This window comes from Dendropsophus ebraccatus, chromosome 3 (genome assembly GCF_027789765.1).
Source record: "Dendropsophus ebraccatus isolate aDenEbr1 chromosome 3, aDenEbr1.pat, whole genome shotgun sequence".
Taxonomy (NCBI): domain Eukaryota; kingdom Metazoa; phylum Chordata; class Amphibia; order Anura; family Hylidae; genus Dendropsophus; species Dendropsophus ebraccatus.
Window position 1 is genome coordinate 66,564,482 of NC_091456.1, and position 14,832 is coordinate 66,579,313.

At 42.1% G+C, this 14,832-nt stretch overlaps 1 long non-coding RNA gene across 1 annotated transcript in view; it reads right to left on the reverse strand.

Annotated features, from left to right (window-relative positions):
• Positions 1 to 596: 596 nt before the first annotated feature.
• LOC138787139 (uncharacterized) overlaps positions 597 to 14,832 on the reverse strand; it is a 399,150-nt gene continuing 384,914 nt past the window's right edge. Inside the window, exon 6 of the long non-coding RNA XR_011362308.1 lies at positions 597 to 725. This is a non-coding gene — a long non-coding RNA (uncharacterized lncRNA). The remainder of the gene's footprint in view (positions 726 to 14,832) is intronic.

Genomic DNA, 14,832 nt, shown 5'->3' on the forward strand with positions numbered 1-14,832 from the left:
ATGTAGTGAGGTCAGCGGTAACCTTTAATCTCTAAAGCACACAAGTGCTGATCACTTAAGGACCTCAACCTCCCAAAGGGAAATCAGCATCATAGGACTCTGTTAAATCTGCTCTCAATTTGTACTGCTGTGTGTTTATGAACGGCGTGTAAGGGGAAAAAACAAAACCGAAAAAATGCAATAATTACGTGACCCAGCGACTGCAGCACATTGAGTCATTTACTGCTCGCCTTCTGAAAACTGCTGGGTCAGAGTGTTTACAACCTGCAGGTTGATGGTTGTTTGATAAGCTCTTCCCCAGTGGATTCTCTCCATTGCCACTCTTTTCTTATTTGTATTAAAATCCCGCTCTAATCAAACATGTCCTTTCCTTAGCTCGGTGTCTGATTTTATTGTGTATCTCAACTGCTTGAACCCCACAGCAGTAACAGACAACAATAAGTATGACATTATCAAAAGCGACTATTTATTGAGAGTAATCATTTGTCTGATTTCCCCGGAGATGCTCGGGAAGAAGAATATGCAGTGGTACATTATAAATTGCAGAGGGGACCTAACATAAGGAATGTACTGACCATATTTCTGAACATGTCTTTCTCTTCTCCTGATGGGGATAATCATTAAGTAGGTCTGCAAGGTGTCCATTAATCATTGTCAGTGCTGGCTGAGCTGAAGTTCTCATTGGCTGCTCTGAAGCAGTCAGCCGCTACTGTAGCATACAAACCCTGTGGAAATGGCATTTCATTTTCTGTTAGGAATTGACTTAAATGGATTTTTTTTTTCGTTTTACAAACTAAAGCAAAAAGTATTTAAAGAGAAACTAAGACGGGATATTTCTGATAACACTTTCATGTTGTAAGCTACCCCCTACTTCATCTTTATAATGTGCCCCCTATATAATGGTGAGCTGATTGGGGCTGCACTGGGGATTACAGAAAGTTAGAACATAATGGCCAGGATTAGGAAGAAATGTTATCATATAGAATGCTGGGAAAGTGTAAGCCTGAGGGCTATATAAGGCTACGGACCATTGTGTGGTGTTAATGCAAAATACAGCACCAGCCAGATGTTGCATACAGACAATAGGGGACTTAGAAATTTCTATCAGCGAATTCAAGTAATGTTTTCTGTTCTATGCTTATTCTGCTGCTGGGGAAGTTTCCATTTTCTACTATAATCTGTAGTTTTGGCATAATGTCTGTTATTTAGCTGTATTTAAAGCCTGTGTACTTTATTTCCTCCCCTACTCATACACACATAAATATTAAATTCTTGACAGCATGTGACCTCCGCCAGGGGCTAAACATGCAGCTAAACATTGCAGGTGAACACTGTTCCTGTCCAGTCCAGATACATATATATATATATATATATATATATATATAGAGAGAGAGAGAGAGAGAGAGAGAGAGAGGTCTGAATAGGAACAATGTTTACCTGTACTGTTTAGCCTCTGGCTAAAAAAATATAAAATAAAATAAACAAATAAATATATATATATATATATATATATATATATATATATATAATTTTTTTTGAGGGGGGGTGTTGAAAAGGCTTCAGTACAACTTTATAAGTGTGCATATAGAAAAAGTTGTCAATCACTGAATAGGACCACCCACTTGACTACTTAACTCAGAATGTAAAGAAGTTTAAATAAACAAATGAAAGGTTATGCTGGAACTTTCCCCACAAAACAGTATATCAGTATGTTCAGCTCCACCTGCTTTACACCATGATGCCTTCAGATTGGACTGTATTTTCAAAGCAACATGATCCCTTTAAGTATGTGTGTAGTGTAGAAGAATAGTGAGGCTACAAACACACGCTGGATTCGCAGCGGATTATTTGCTGCAAATTCGAAGCGAAATCCTCTATTGATCTATGGCCGGTCATTCTCAATGAGAAGACATACTCGCAGCGAGATTGACATCCCGCTGCGAGTATGTAAGTGACAGCCCCATTAACCCCCCCACTGGCTGGAGCATACTGTGCCTGATCCATGCTCCGGCTTGCTTTGGGGCTTCCCGGCTGTCCCTCTCAGCCAATCAGTGCGCTGCGGTGGCGCAGCCGCGTTTTTGCCCTAAGACAGCCCTTTCTATTTTTGTTTGTACACATTTTTTATAAGTAGGGATGGTCCAAACCCGCCGAGGTTTGGGTTCGGATGAACCCGAACGCTCGGCATCGGATTCCTGCTGTCTGCCCGCTCCGTGCAGCGGGCGGATACAGCGGGAGGACCACCTGGAAAACTGGGATACAGCCTATGGCTATGGCTGTAAGGTTCGTACCATCCCTATTTATAAGCTTTACAGAGGTATCCTTTAATCACCCTCTTTTATATTTGACTTTAATACATTTTAAACATTTAACAAACACAAAGAATAGGGCATCATGACTGATTGCTCATGTGGCTATTTACATGCGGGGCTAATAACAATAAATTTTACCCGCTGTTCAAAACATCAAATCAGCAGATGAGCGGGCGTTTGCGCACTTGCATTTTATCAGTTCTTAGTGTTAGGAACCGGACAGCAGGACAAGACAAACAGTGAGCCCTAAGCTCAGCCCCGCCCACTGTCCTCTACCTATTTGCCACAATCCGCCCTAAAATGGCGGCGAGCAACTGGGCGGCAGTCCCTGCGCTGGCTAGGTGGGACACAAGGACAAGACAGACAGACAAAACACAATAACGAATGGTCAACAGTCCGGGTCACAACAAACGGGCAGCAAAAGTACAAAATCACAATCCGAAGGCAAAGTCAATATACAGGCAGTATGGTCAGGGGCAGGCAGCAAACAAGAATGGTCAGAAAGGCAAAGCAGGGTCAGAATCAACAGAGCAAGAATAGAAACACAGAACCAGGCAGAGACAAGCTCAATATCCGGCAATGAGAGCACAGACTGGGTTAGTTATATAGGAGGCCAGGATTCTGGTCCAGAATGTAATTGGACCATCCCCCTGATCTCCAAGCACAGACACCTGAGAACAAGACAGATCCACTGGCAGGATGACCTGTCAGTCACAGCAGAACCCAAACACAGATTAACCATGACATGGCCAGACAGAATTAAGCAGGTGAAGTCGGGTGTGTCTCCCAACAAAGGTGAGCATATAAACCAGTGTTCACACACTGCAAACAAAACACAGAAACAGGATACAAGAAAATCAGTGCCTTCTCGGCCGAACAGCACGAGCTGTGCTCTGCAGAGATACCATCCTGACACTTAGTTTTTAGTTCTACAATAGACCTGTTTAAACTCTAAAATACATTCCATTAAAACATGGTGCCAGGGCATTATATTGACTGCAGTAGAGAAGAAAGGAGTGCTGACCATATAGCCCTGACATATGCAACTGTCATGCATTTATGAATGGAGGTATACTTCTTGAAAAGCAAACCAATGGATACCAAAATAATTTATGCCAAATTTCCTATGAACACCATTTCCTATGAACTCTTATGAACATTTATTTATGAGGTGTAAAGATATCATGGGTTTACATATACTCATCCTTGATCTCTGTTTTATGTATTTATACTGTCCATGTGCGCATGTACCCCCTGTAGTATATGTACCTAGCGTGACCTCTTGTAGAGTCAAAAGTCCCATGTCTCTTTTATTAAACCTAGGCCAACATCAAGAAATTGGTGCAGTCTGCCGCATGGTCTGATTTATTGAAAGGTTTGCAAGCAAAATAAAACGAAACAGCAACAAAGAAAAACTATTTGCTTGTCCGGCACTTACTGTACATAAAATACCCCTCACTATCAGCTGGAGGGCTTCTTCCTGCCATGTCACTTCTTTGAGCGGAGAGCGGCAGCAGTAGAGGAGCGTGTGAACATACCCTTACAGTACAAGAACACTTTAGGCCACCTTTTACTCACAGGAATCTCTCACACAGTCTTTCTGGGTACTCAGCCAGAGAGAGCTAACTGCCCTTGTATCTTCTGGATCTGCCCCTTAATTACCTTAACTCATTAACCAGCAGGTGAGAGGTTCCATTGTTAGCTCATATGGGAGAAGAATCTGGATAAAATATACCTTCGCTCCACCATAAATCCTACAGAGGTGTCACAACCCCCAATCCCTCTCTTTATCTGTTTTAGCTAAGATACTCTTCACATTTATATTTGAATAATTTAAGCCATTCAGATAATCTATTCATTAATATAGTAAGTAAACAACATATATGCACATTTCTTGTTCTTTCTAATTTGTTGCATGAGATGATCTCCTGGGAAAGCGGTAAATGAAAGCCCCGTCTCTGCCATATTTGCTCACAGCAACTAAAACGTGCTCTAAGTAAGCTTCTTTGTAAACATTTTGAGGCTTTAAATATACATGTCCCACTTTTCCTGCACATGGGATGGAAATCAATGTTCCAATTTTAATTGCAGAAAATCTGTATTGTGTCCTCAGAACTGCAGCCACTCCATCACAAATAATCTTACATAAAGCTAGCAAAGCACAAAGCTGAGCAAGAACAAAGGCAGCTAATTAAAGAAAACCTAGAATTGTCTTTGGATGCAATTTAGAGTTCAGTTGCTAGGGTTGCATGCCATATTTATGTGTCAACATTTCCAGCTCGGAACGCTTTGTCAATCAGGCTTGATGGTTGCTCTTCTCTAAACTGGATTGTCATGGCAAGTTGGAACATTACTACCTCAGACAGTGCAGGTCTTTTATTTTTTGTGGTAAGCTGTAATTTTATACTGAAACTTTGCAAGTCCTGGATAAAACTTTCCATTTTTTTCCAAGTCATTAATGATCTTTATGTTTGTTCTGTTTTAACTCACTCTGCGTCGTAGCAAATTTAAGTGCTGTCTTTTTCTCTTTTTCATCCACACCTTCAAGGAGCTATAACTTTTTTTTTTTTTTTGCAAAACAAGTTGTATATTGTAACAATACTTTGCTAGATATTTTGGTATGTTTGCTAAATAAGTGGTCCAAACAATGGAAACTGCAGTTCAATGTTTCCAAATGTAAAATAATGTACTAGGGGAGAAGGAATCCTCTATCAGAGAATCTTATCGGCAGTTCTGTGTTGGCAAAGACTGCAGAGGAGAAGGATTTAGGAGTAGTGATTTCTGACAGCCTTTAACCCTTTCCCGCACGAGGACGTAACTGTACGTCCTCGCACGGGTGCGGGCGTTCTGAACCGCGGCTGTCCCGGGTGCCGCTTGTAGCCCGGGACCGCCGGTATTAGCGGGCACGGTCCGATCGCCGTGCCCGCTAATACAGTAATCAGATGCAGCTGTCAAACATGACAGCTGCATCCGATTACTGGATTCAGCTTATCCCTGGTGTCTAGTAGCGGAGATTGCTCCTTCGGGACGTTATCCCGGAGGAGCGATCTCCGTAACTGAAGCCGGCCTGGGACCTCTCCAAGAAAGCAAACGAGTGCCGATCTCATTTATCTTTGCTGTATAACTATACAGCAAAGATCTCAATGAGAGATCAAAGTGTATATACTAGAAGTCCCCCAGGGGGGCTTCTAGTATAAGTGTAAAAAAAAAAAAAAAGTATTGTTATAAGTAAAAAGCCCCCTCCCCTAATAAAAGTCTGAATCACCCCCCTTTTCCCAGGTTATAAATAAAAGTAAATAAATAAACATGTTTGCTATCGCCAAGTGCGAAATCGCCCGAACTATTAATTAATCACATTCCTGATCTCGTACGGTAAACGGCGTCAGCGCAAAAAAATCCCAAAGTGCAAAACTGCGCATTTTTGGTTGCATCAAATCCAAAAAAAATGTAATAAAAAGCGATCAAAAAGTCGTATATGCGCAATCAAAGTACCGATAGAAAGTAAACATCATGGCGCAAAAAATGACACCATACAGCCCCATAGACCAAAGGATAAAAGCGATATAAGCCTCGGAATAGAGCGATTTTAAGGAACGTATATTTGTTAACAATGGTTTGAATTTTTTACAGGCCATCAGATACAATATAAGTTATACATGTTATATATTGTTTTAATCGTAACAACTTGAGGAACATGCAGTTTTACCCCAGGGCGAATGGCGTAAAAACACATTCCCCCCAAATAAAAGAAATGCGTTTTTTTTTTCAATTTCTCCACACTTTGAATTTTTTTCTGGTTTCGTAGTATACTTTATGCAAAAATTCAGCCTGTCATTGCAAAGTACAATTAGTGACGCAAAAAATAAGGGCTCATGTGGGTCTGTAGGTGTAAAAATGCAAGTGCTATGGCCTTCTAAGCACAAACGAAAATTAGCCAGGTCCCGAAGAGGTTAAATGAGTCACCAGTGCAACCAGGTGGTGGGGAAAGTAAATCGTATGCTGGGCTGTATAGCTATAGGTATAACCAGTAGGAAGAGGGAGATTGTGATCCCGCTGTATAGAGCTCTGGTGAGGCCACATCTGGAATACTGTGTCCAGCTCTGCACACCTCACCTCAAAAAGGATATTGATAAAATAGAACGGGTCCAAAGCGGGGCTACAAAAATGGTGGAGGGTGTCAGGCATAAAACATATCAGGAAAGACTTAAGGATTTGAATTTGTATATTCTGGAGGAAAGAAGGGAAAGGGGGGAAATGATGGAAACCTTTAAATATGTTAAAGGACTAAATAAGGTTAAGGAGAGAGGGTTTTTTAGAAAAAACTCAAGAACAAGAGTACATGGTGAGAAGTTAACTGGAGGAAAGATCAAAAGCAATGTGAGAAAATATTACTTTAGTAATAAGAATGGAAAAACTAAAAGGGCAGACCACATGGACCAAGTGGACTTTTTTTGCCGACAATCTTCTGTGTTTCTATGATACCATTAAGTTACTACATAATGTACTGAAAACGTTCCAAAAATGGGGAAAAAAATACACACCCCTAGAAATTGCTACATTATGCTCAAGTCAAAAATGTTAAGGCGAAACCAAATGCATATAGTGTTTATTATATTTTACTACTTTTACAAAAGAGAAAACATTTTTAGGACTTAGTGATACTGTAACCCCCCCCCCCCCACACACACAATTGCTGTTTAACTTCCTAGATGCCATGGAAGGGGGGCAAAAGAAGAATCAGTAGAGGTTAATATGCTTTTTTTTAGTTAACAAAAATATATATAACTAAAACTTACTTTTCAATGCAAAACCTTTCTACCTTTACTCTTTAAAGTGGAACTATTAGCAGGTTCATGCAAACGAACCTACTGCTATCCCCCTGCTGCTGTGTACCTGATGTTTGCAGCGCTGGTCTTCTTTTTGGCATTCCTGGCTCCATAGAGCACCCCCCTCAATCTGCCAACCACCTCTTTTGGCAATGCCTACTATACATGTTCATCATGGCCGCCCGAGGAAGTTCTGCCGGGTAGTTGCTGGATTAGCGGGTGGGGGCGGCCAAGCCGGGCATGTGGAGGTCGTGCGGGCATGCCGGAAGAGGTGTCCCTTAACTGGGGAAGAACGATAGTGGGGAGGAAGGCAGGAGAGGTGGCTGTTTAAACTTACCACTGCCTGCTATGCATAGCTGGCGCAGCCGAAAGAAGCAGTGGGTGGGCCAAGGATGTCCTCTGTGGGGCTGAGGGAGCTGACTAACATATTTAATCTTAATCAAATTGCTCAAAAACTGCAAGACCGACAGCAAAAAGAAGATTGGCACTGCAAACATCAGCTACAGAGCAGCAGGAAGATATCAGCAGGTTTGTTTGCCTGCTGATAGTTCCCCTTTAACCACTTTGTATTGTATACTATATATCCACGTTCTATCTCTAGTCATGAGTTCTGAAAATGGTAGAAATTATCCTTATTTATACCAGTCTGTTTGCATGATGTAGGAAGAGCTTGATGTACTGTATACTGCATGCTTAGGCCTTTCCTTAGTGGGAGGCATACTATTGCCTATATAATCCTGCAGAGCCACCATGGTTTTATATATCATAACTAATGACTTTGTAGAGGCCATTGCAATTTATTTTACTCTAACATGGATTCTAAGACACATAAGATTGATCATTCAAGCGGTATCCAAATAAGTGAAGCAGGGCATGGCTTTAATGATTTTTTTGTAAATTTATTCAGGATCCAGTCTCATGTAGTGCTCGACATCCATCCAAAAACATGCTTGCTGTTAGTGCATTTTGCTGTTTGATTATAAATAGCTGTGATGTGAATGATGCCTCCATGTTTGACTTCTCTTTGGCCTTCCAGGAAGAATAGATATCAACAGGATGTACCAGATTCCCTATGATATTTTCTACCTTTCTAACATATTGTCTTTGTGTAGATGTAGGCTGTAACCAGTAGCCTGCCTGTTCTTCATAATGATCCTTACAAGAAACTGTTAATCTAGAGCTGTCTCTATACTGTAATTTCTTTGAATGATCTATTGGGAAATATTTCAAAAAATAAATGAGTGTGTGGGATAAAAGTGCTGTGTGAATTCAGCTCTTCAAAGGGGCTGCTCCCATAGTTGTAATCACAACTGCAATTAATGACAGTCAGCCATAATTACCCTAATTGGAATCCAACAGGAGTGGAAATGAAGTATATCCTAAACAATTTTTCTACTGCTGTAGCTAGAAAGACGACTTCAGACCTTGATGTGTAAACCATGAGAAACAATGTGAACGAGACCTTGTATTTCAAGACAAGGGATGTACAGGCCTGAACCAGCCGTTCAATTAATATGTCATTACATAGAAAATAAGATGAAAAAGTGCCAGTGAGGAAAATGTATGTGTCATTTATTTCAATAGAAAACGATGCTCCTGCATGCAAGATCTGCTTGACTGATGCATTACAACAGCTTCCATGTAGAGAATCTGTATGACTGATGTATCTTACAGAGGTTTCTGTGTACAGCCTCTCTGTGACCAATTTGTTTTACAGAGATTTCTATGTATAGGGTATGTATGTCTTACATGGATTTTTATGTACACAATCTCTACGACTGATTTGTCTTATAGGTTTCTATTTAGAAGATCTATATGACTGATATATCTTTTATACATTTCTGTATATAGAATCTGTATGACTGATATGTCTTACATACACTCCTATGTGAAGGAGCCTATGTCTAATATATCTTATGTAACTTTTTATGTATAGGATCTATTTAGCTGTTTAGCCCTACATAGATTTCTGCGTGCATATTCTGTATAACTGATATGTACTACATAAATACTACATAGATTTTATATATGGTATCTCTATATGGCTATGTGTGCACATGCATTTAAAGGCAAATAATGGCTGTTATTTTAAAACGACGGCCATTATTTGCATTAAAATGGCCATTATTTTAAAATAACAGTGGTTATTTTCCATTTAATGATGGCCGCCCAATAAAAAACGGCCAGCTTTTTGGATGAACGTGTCTTACATAGGTTTCTATGTACCTAATCTGTATGGCTATGTTTCCACTTCTGGAACATACAGGGGAAAGGCAGACTTCTCATTATATCAATGATCATTATTCATGGCCATGATTATAATGAGATGGCCGCTTTTCCCCGCTATGTATTTGAAGTGGAAACATAGCCTATGACTGATATGTGCATAGGTTTTTTTTGTACAGAATCTGTATAACTGAACATCTTATGTATTTTTTCATGTATTGGATCCGTATGACTAAAATATGCCTCACATAGATTTCTTTTTATTGGATCTGTGTGAATGATGGCTTTCTATGTTTGGAATATGTATTATGGATATGTCTGACATAGAAGTTTTTATGTACAGAATCACTTTTTTGACATGCCAAGCTGCATTTGCATGGTTAAAAGCCGTCCTAATAGAAGGATGTACAAGATTTATTGATTTCTTAAACCATTACTGTCATTTAAATTTACTTTTATTATATTATCATATTTAATATATCATATATTTCTCATATTGCACAGACATGTCAAAAGTTAAGATTGGTTGGGGTCTCAGTGCTGAGACCTCCCTTAGGGTACTATTTCACGGGCCGAGGAGGGCCCGATCAACGATGTAAACGAGCGCCGATCTGCTATATCGCCACTCGTTTACTGGGCCTATTACTGGCCCAATGATCTTTGAGCGAGGGCTGCAGTGACATCTTTACCGATGTCCTTGCAGCCCTTGCAGCATACATTACCTGTCAGGTTTTCTCCTCCGCTCTGTCTTCCTCCCCGAGTCTGGCGGAGCTCTAGCTTCAGAATGGTCTGTCAGCTGACAGGCCACTCAGCCAATCACAGGCCGCGGGGGCTGATCATTCTCTCTATTTCACAGAGCGATAATCGGCCAAATCGGGCCAAATGAGGCCGATTCGGCCGATTATCGTTACTGTGGAATAGGGCCCCTTAATCATTAGTTAATACTGGGTGAAGCATGCGGCCCTTCAGCCCCCTGCTAAGACTGTTCACAATAGACAAAAGGACGCTGGTTGACCTCAGGGAGATCAACCAAAACACCGCAGAGACACGATCACGTGTCTCAACGTCAGTGTATTCTAGAACATTGCCCCCTGGGAAATCAAATATGCAAAAGAACACTGCAGAGACACCATCACATGTCTCGACATAAGTGAACTAGCCAGACCTTCCCTCCGGGAAGGAACAACCCCACTAGCCAGAAACCTACTCCACACTGATGAGGGGCAAAACCCCCGAAACAGCTGTCTGTGGATGGATACCTTGCTGAGGTGGTTTCCTTGACTGGAGAACGCCTTTGGCTTGGTTGTTCCTTCCCGGAGGGAAGGTCTGGATAGTTCACTGACGTCGAGACATGTGTGTCTCTGCAGTGTTCTTTTGCATATTTGTTCACAATAGACAGTCTCCATTATATGTCTATGGAGCTGTTGTCCAGCAATCAGTTGGATTAGGCAGCAAACTAGAGAGTGAAGAACATGTTAACTGTAAACTTTTGACACGTCTGTATGACATGTCAAAAGTTATTTTAAATTACATTAACACTTTAAGCATTAGAAATTTACAACTGAGCAATTCCTGTGTGGTGCCACAGTCTTCTTGCTGCTAGTTTATACAGCGTGAAGAGGAATATATTTAAGGCAGGTTTTTATTACATATATAGAATATTTTGATAGCGTAGCATGATTTTGATGTGTAGACTGTAAATTCAGTTTATGGGCTTATGTACTTGGCAGAGCTGGTAGGGTATATTATTACTGTGGGCCATATAGCCTCTGTGCACTGCCATACAGGCTGTGTCAGGTGCAGTGGTTCTAGGGAACAATATGTCTACCTACAGCATTTAATGAAACATACCACAATAAATTTGTATGAAACTGAGGTATATAGCTGTATAGTATGGACCTCATGCATCTCTATGGCATCACTAGTATGGCTCCATACATTGAACTGTATAATGCCGTATGCCGTATGAGATAATTTGATAATAGAATGTGGGATGCATTATTCTGCAGAGGACCGGATACTTTACAATAATGTCTTCAGTTGCATTCTGTGAATATAGCATAATGCACAGATTACATACAGTGTGCTGAAAATATGGATACTCTACCCTGTCATTATGCAAAGCTATTTATATCAGCTAGTCTGGTGCCCTTCAAAGTTTCTTCCTACTTTCTAGTCTCTAGGGAATACTTCAGAAACAAGCCATACTGTATAGCTAGCTTTATAATTTAGCAGAAAATTCAAGAACACGTACACTGAAGAGCAACAAATATCTTAGGGTCCATTTACGCACAAAGATTTGAAGCCAAAGCCAGGAACAGACTATAAACAGAGATCAGGTCATAAAGGAAAGCCCGAGATTTCTCCTCTTTTCAAATCCATTCCTGGCTTTGGCTTCAAATCTTTGGCAGATAATCTTTCTGTGTAAATGAACCCTTAGTTCACCATACTGCCCACCTCCTTCCACTAAATTGCTATAGGACCTCTAAATTCTTTCTGTGCAGCATTAATAATAATGGTGGCATTTTCTTGTAGACTTTCTTCTTTTGTGAAGAGATTCCTATTGTAGCAGGAAATTGTGCTTCCCTATGCAAATATAATTCAGGAGTGAAATTTTAGATACACTTATATTTAGAAGATTGCATTAAAGGCAATGTCGCAGTTCCTGGCCAAAGCCCAGCATACTCACCTCTTCTTTATTCAATCTGGCCCGTTCTCTGCTCTTTTGGCAGCAATGGTTCTCTATCATTGCCACTCTGCGGCTGGACCTAGCAGGCACACGCTGACTATTTTAGATTTTAAGGGCCAGTACATGCTGCACATTGTATCCCCAACCATTGCTTGCTCGGCTGCATCTACTGTACATAAAGGGACTCCTTCTATTTGATAGGTCTGCTGCCTGCCCTGTTCTTGTGACTTCAGTGAATTTCCGCCTGCCCTGATATATGTATATTGTATGTTTACAAACTGTGCCTGCCCAAACTACCTGCCTCAATGAATACACCTCTGTTACATCCTTCTGTACCAGGCTATATCAATGTCAAAAGATGCCAATGGTCCCCACATTAAAGGTAGCAAACTGAAGGTTCCATGCTGCTGTCCACATCCCCTCACAAGGGTTAAGAGTAAAGCAACCATAAACCCAGTGGTATGAGAGTCTTTTTAGAGTTATCTGGGTCGGGCCCTAAGACACAACATTGTGGATCCCAGGAAGCACTAAGGGTAAGTTAAGGAATTGCCCCTTAGGCGATGTTCACACATAGCAAAAGTGGTGGAATTCTTTACCGTGGAAAGCCGCCAGCCTCCCTGTCATAATGACACTCTATGGGAGGCCCGAGCGGCTCATCTCTCCATGTCCATTCTTCAGCGCGGGGAGAAAAGGCGTGCAAGCCTCCCATAGACTGTCATTATGACAGGGAGGCTGGCGGCATTCTGCAGTGGAGAATTCAGCCACTTTTGCTACGTGTGAACGTAGCCTTATGGTGCGTTCACACATACAGATTTATCTGACAGATTTTTGAACACAAAGCCAAGAATGGATTAGAAAAGAGGAGAAATCTCAGTGTTTTCTGACCTGTTCTTTTTTATAGTCTGTTCCTGGTTTTGGCTTAAAAAATCTGTCAGATAAATCTGTTTGTGTAAACGCACCATTAGGGTCGGTTCACACAGAGCAAACACGGCGCACCATTAGGGCCGGTTCACACAGAGCAAACGCCGCGGAATCCCACAGTGCTCAGTGTGCTGCTTTGAGCGAATGGGAGAGCGCGCCGCTCAAAGAATGAACATGTTCATTCTTTGATGGAGAGCGGCGGCAGCGGACAGGCGTGCCCTCTCCCATTCGCTCAAAGCAGCACACTGAGCACTGTGGGATTCCGCGGCGGAGAGCTCCACCATGGAATTGCACCGTGTTTGCTCAGTGTAAACCGGCCCTTTGTGTAGTGTACATTGAAAAGTAAAGTTGATCAAACTTCCTCTCCTGACAAAAATAAGCTCCTTGGCTTCAGGGCTGTAGCTAGGGGGGGTAAAGGGGGCAGCTGCCCGGGCGCCGAGACCAGGGGGGGCGCCATCACAGGGAGCAGAGAGAGAAGGATCACAGTGGATGAGGCAGCCTGGAAGCCTCCTGCTCTCTGTCAGTGTGGGGAGACAGGGGACGATTTTTACTTCATCAAAAGAGGTATTTTCCATACTGTTCTGTCTCCTCCCTGCTATTTAGCTATAATTTGTGCAAAATCGTTGCGTTTTTACCACGATTTTGCGCAAATCAGGGCTAAACAGGAGACAGTACAGGAAAGAGATGGTGAAGGACCTTGACATGTGACAATGATGTCAACGCAGGTCCTGTATGTACACTGCACTATGGAGGAGGAAGAAAGAAAATACAGGTGTGTGGGAAGGGGAGGACAATCAGGGGTGCACAGTCTGGGCAGGGGAGGGGGACAGGGGGGTACAGGGTGACGCTTGTCTGGGATGAGGGGAGACACACAAGAGAGTTGGGGTCCAGTGTTTATTTAGGGGTCTGATCTGGTTGTACATTATTCTATACTTAACCCCTTAATAACTGCCTTATCCAAATATATATCACATTTATATAAACCTTACCTACTATCTGCAGGGGTAGGGAACCTTGGTTCTCCAACTGTTGCAGAACTACAACTCCCATCATGTCTGGACAGCCAAGGTTTTAGCTTTGACTGTCCATGTATGATGGGAGTTGTAGTTTTGCAACAGCTGGAGAGCCAAGGTTCCCTATGCCAATCTATAAAGCACCTGTGTCTGTATATACAGTGACCATGATATAAGAGTCATTTTTCTAAATTATTTCTATTTTGAATTTACTGGAGGTATTGCTGCTGCTGTTGTCTCCGCTGCTGAGTGGAGTTGATCAAACTTCGGGAAATCCTAGGTTCTATAGAACTTGAACATTCATGAACCTGATGCATTAGATTGCTGATGCCTTCCCGGTCCGTGGGGAAGGAGGAGACTGCCTGGCTATTACCTAGGCTGAATCCCAGAATTCCTTTCGGTACCCTGGCAGTCTCCTCCTTCCCCACGGACCGTGAAGGCCTCTGCAATCTAATGCAGCAGGTTCGTGAATGTTCGAGTTAAATTGAACCTAGGATTTGCTGAGGTTCGATCAACTCTACTACTGAGTGTGCCTGTGCATTAGGAGATGGCACCACAGAATCACATTACACTGGGTGTCACACTGGAGATAGATCAGGAAGCTTCACCTCCTAATTCACAGGTACAGACAGTAGGGAGCAGAGATAACGGCACCTCCTCAGGTACAGACAGCAGGGAGCTGAGACAACGGCCCCTCCTCAGGTACAGACAGCAGGGAGCAGAGACAACAGCCCCTCCTCAGGTACAGACAGCAGGGAGCAAAGACAATGGCCCCTCCTCAGGTACAGACAACAGGGAGCGGAGACAACGACGCCACCGTTAAGGTACTTAGGGACCAAAATTGAATC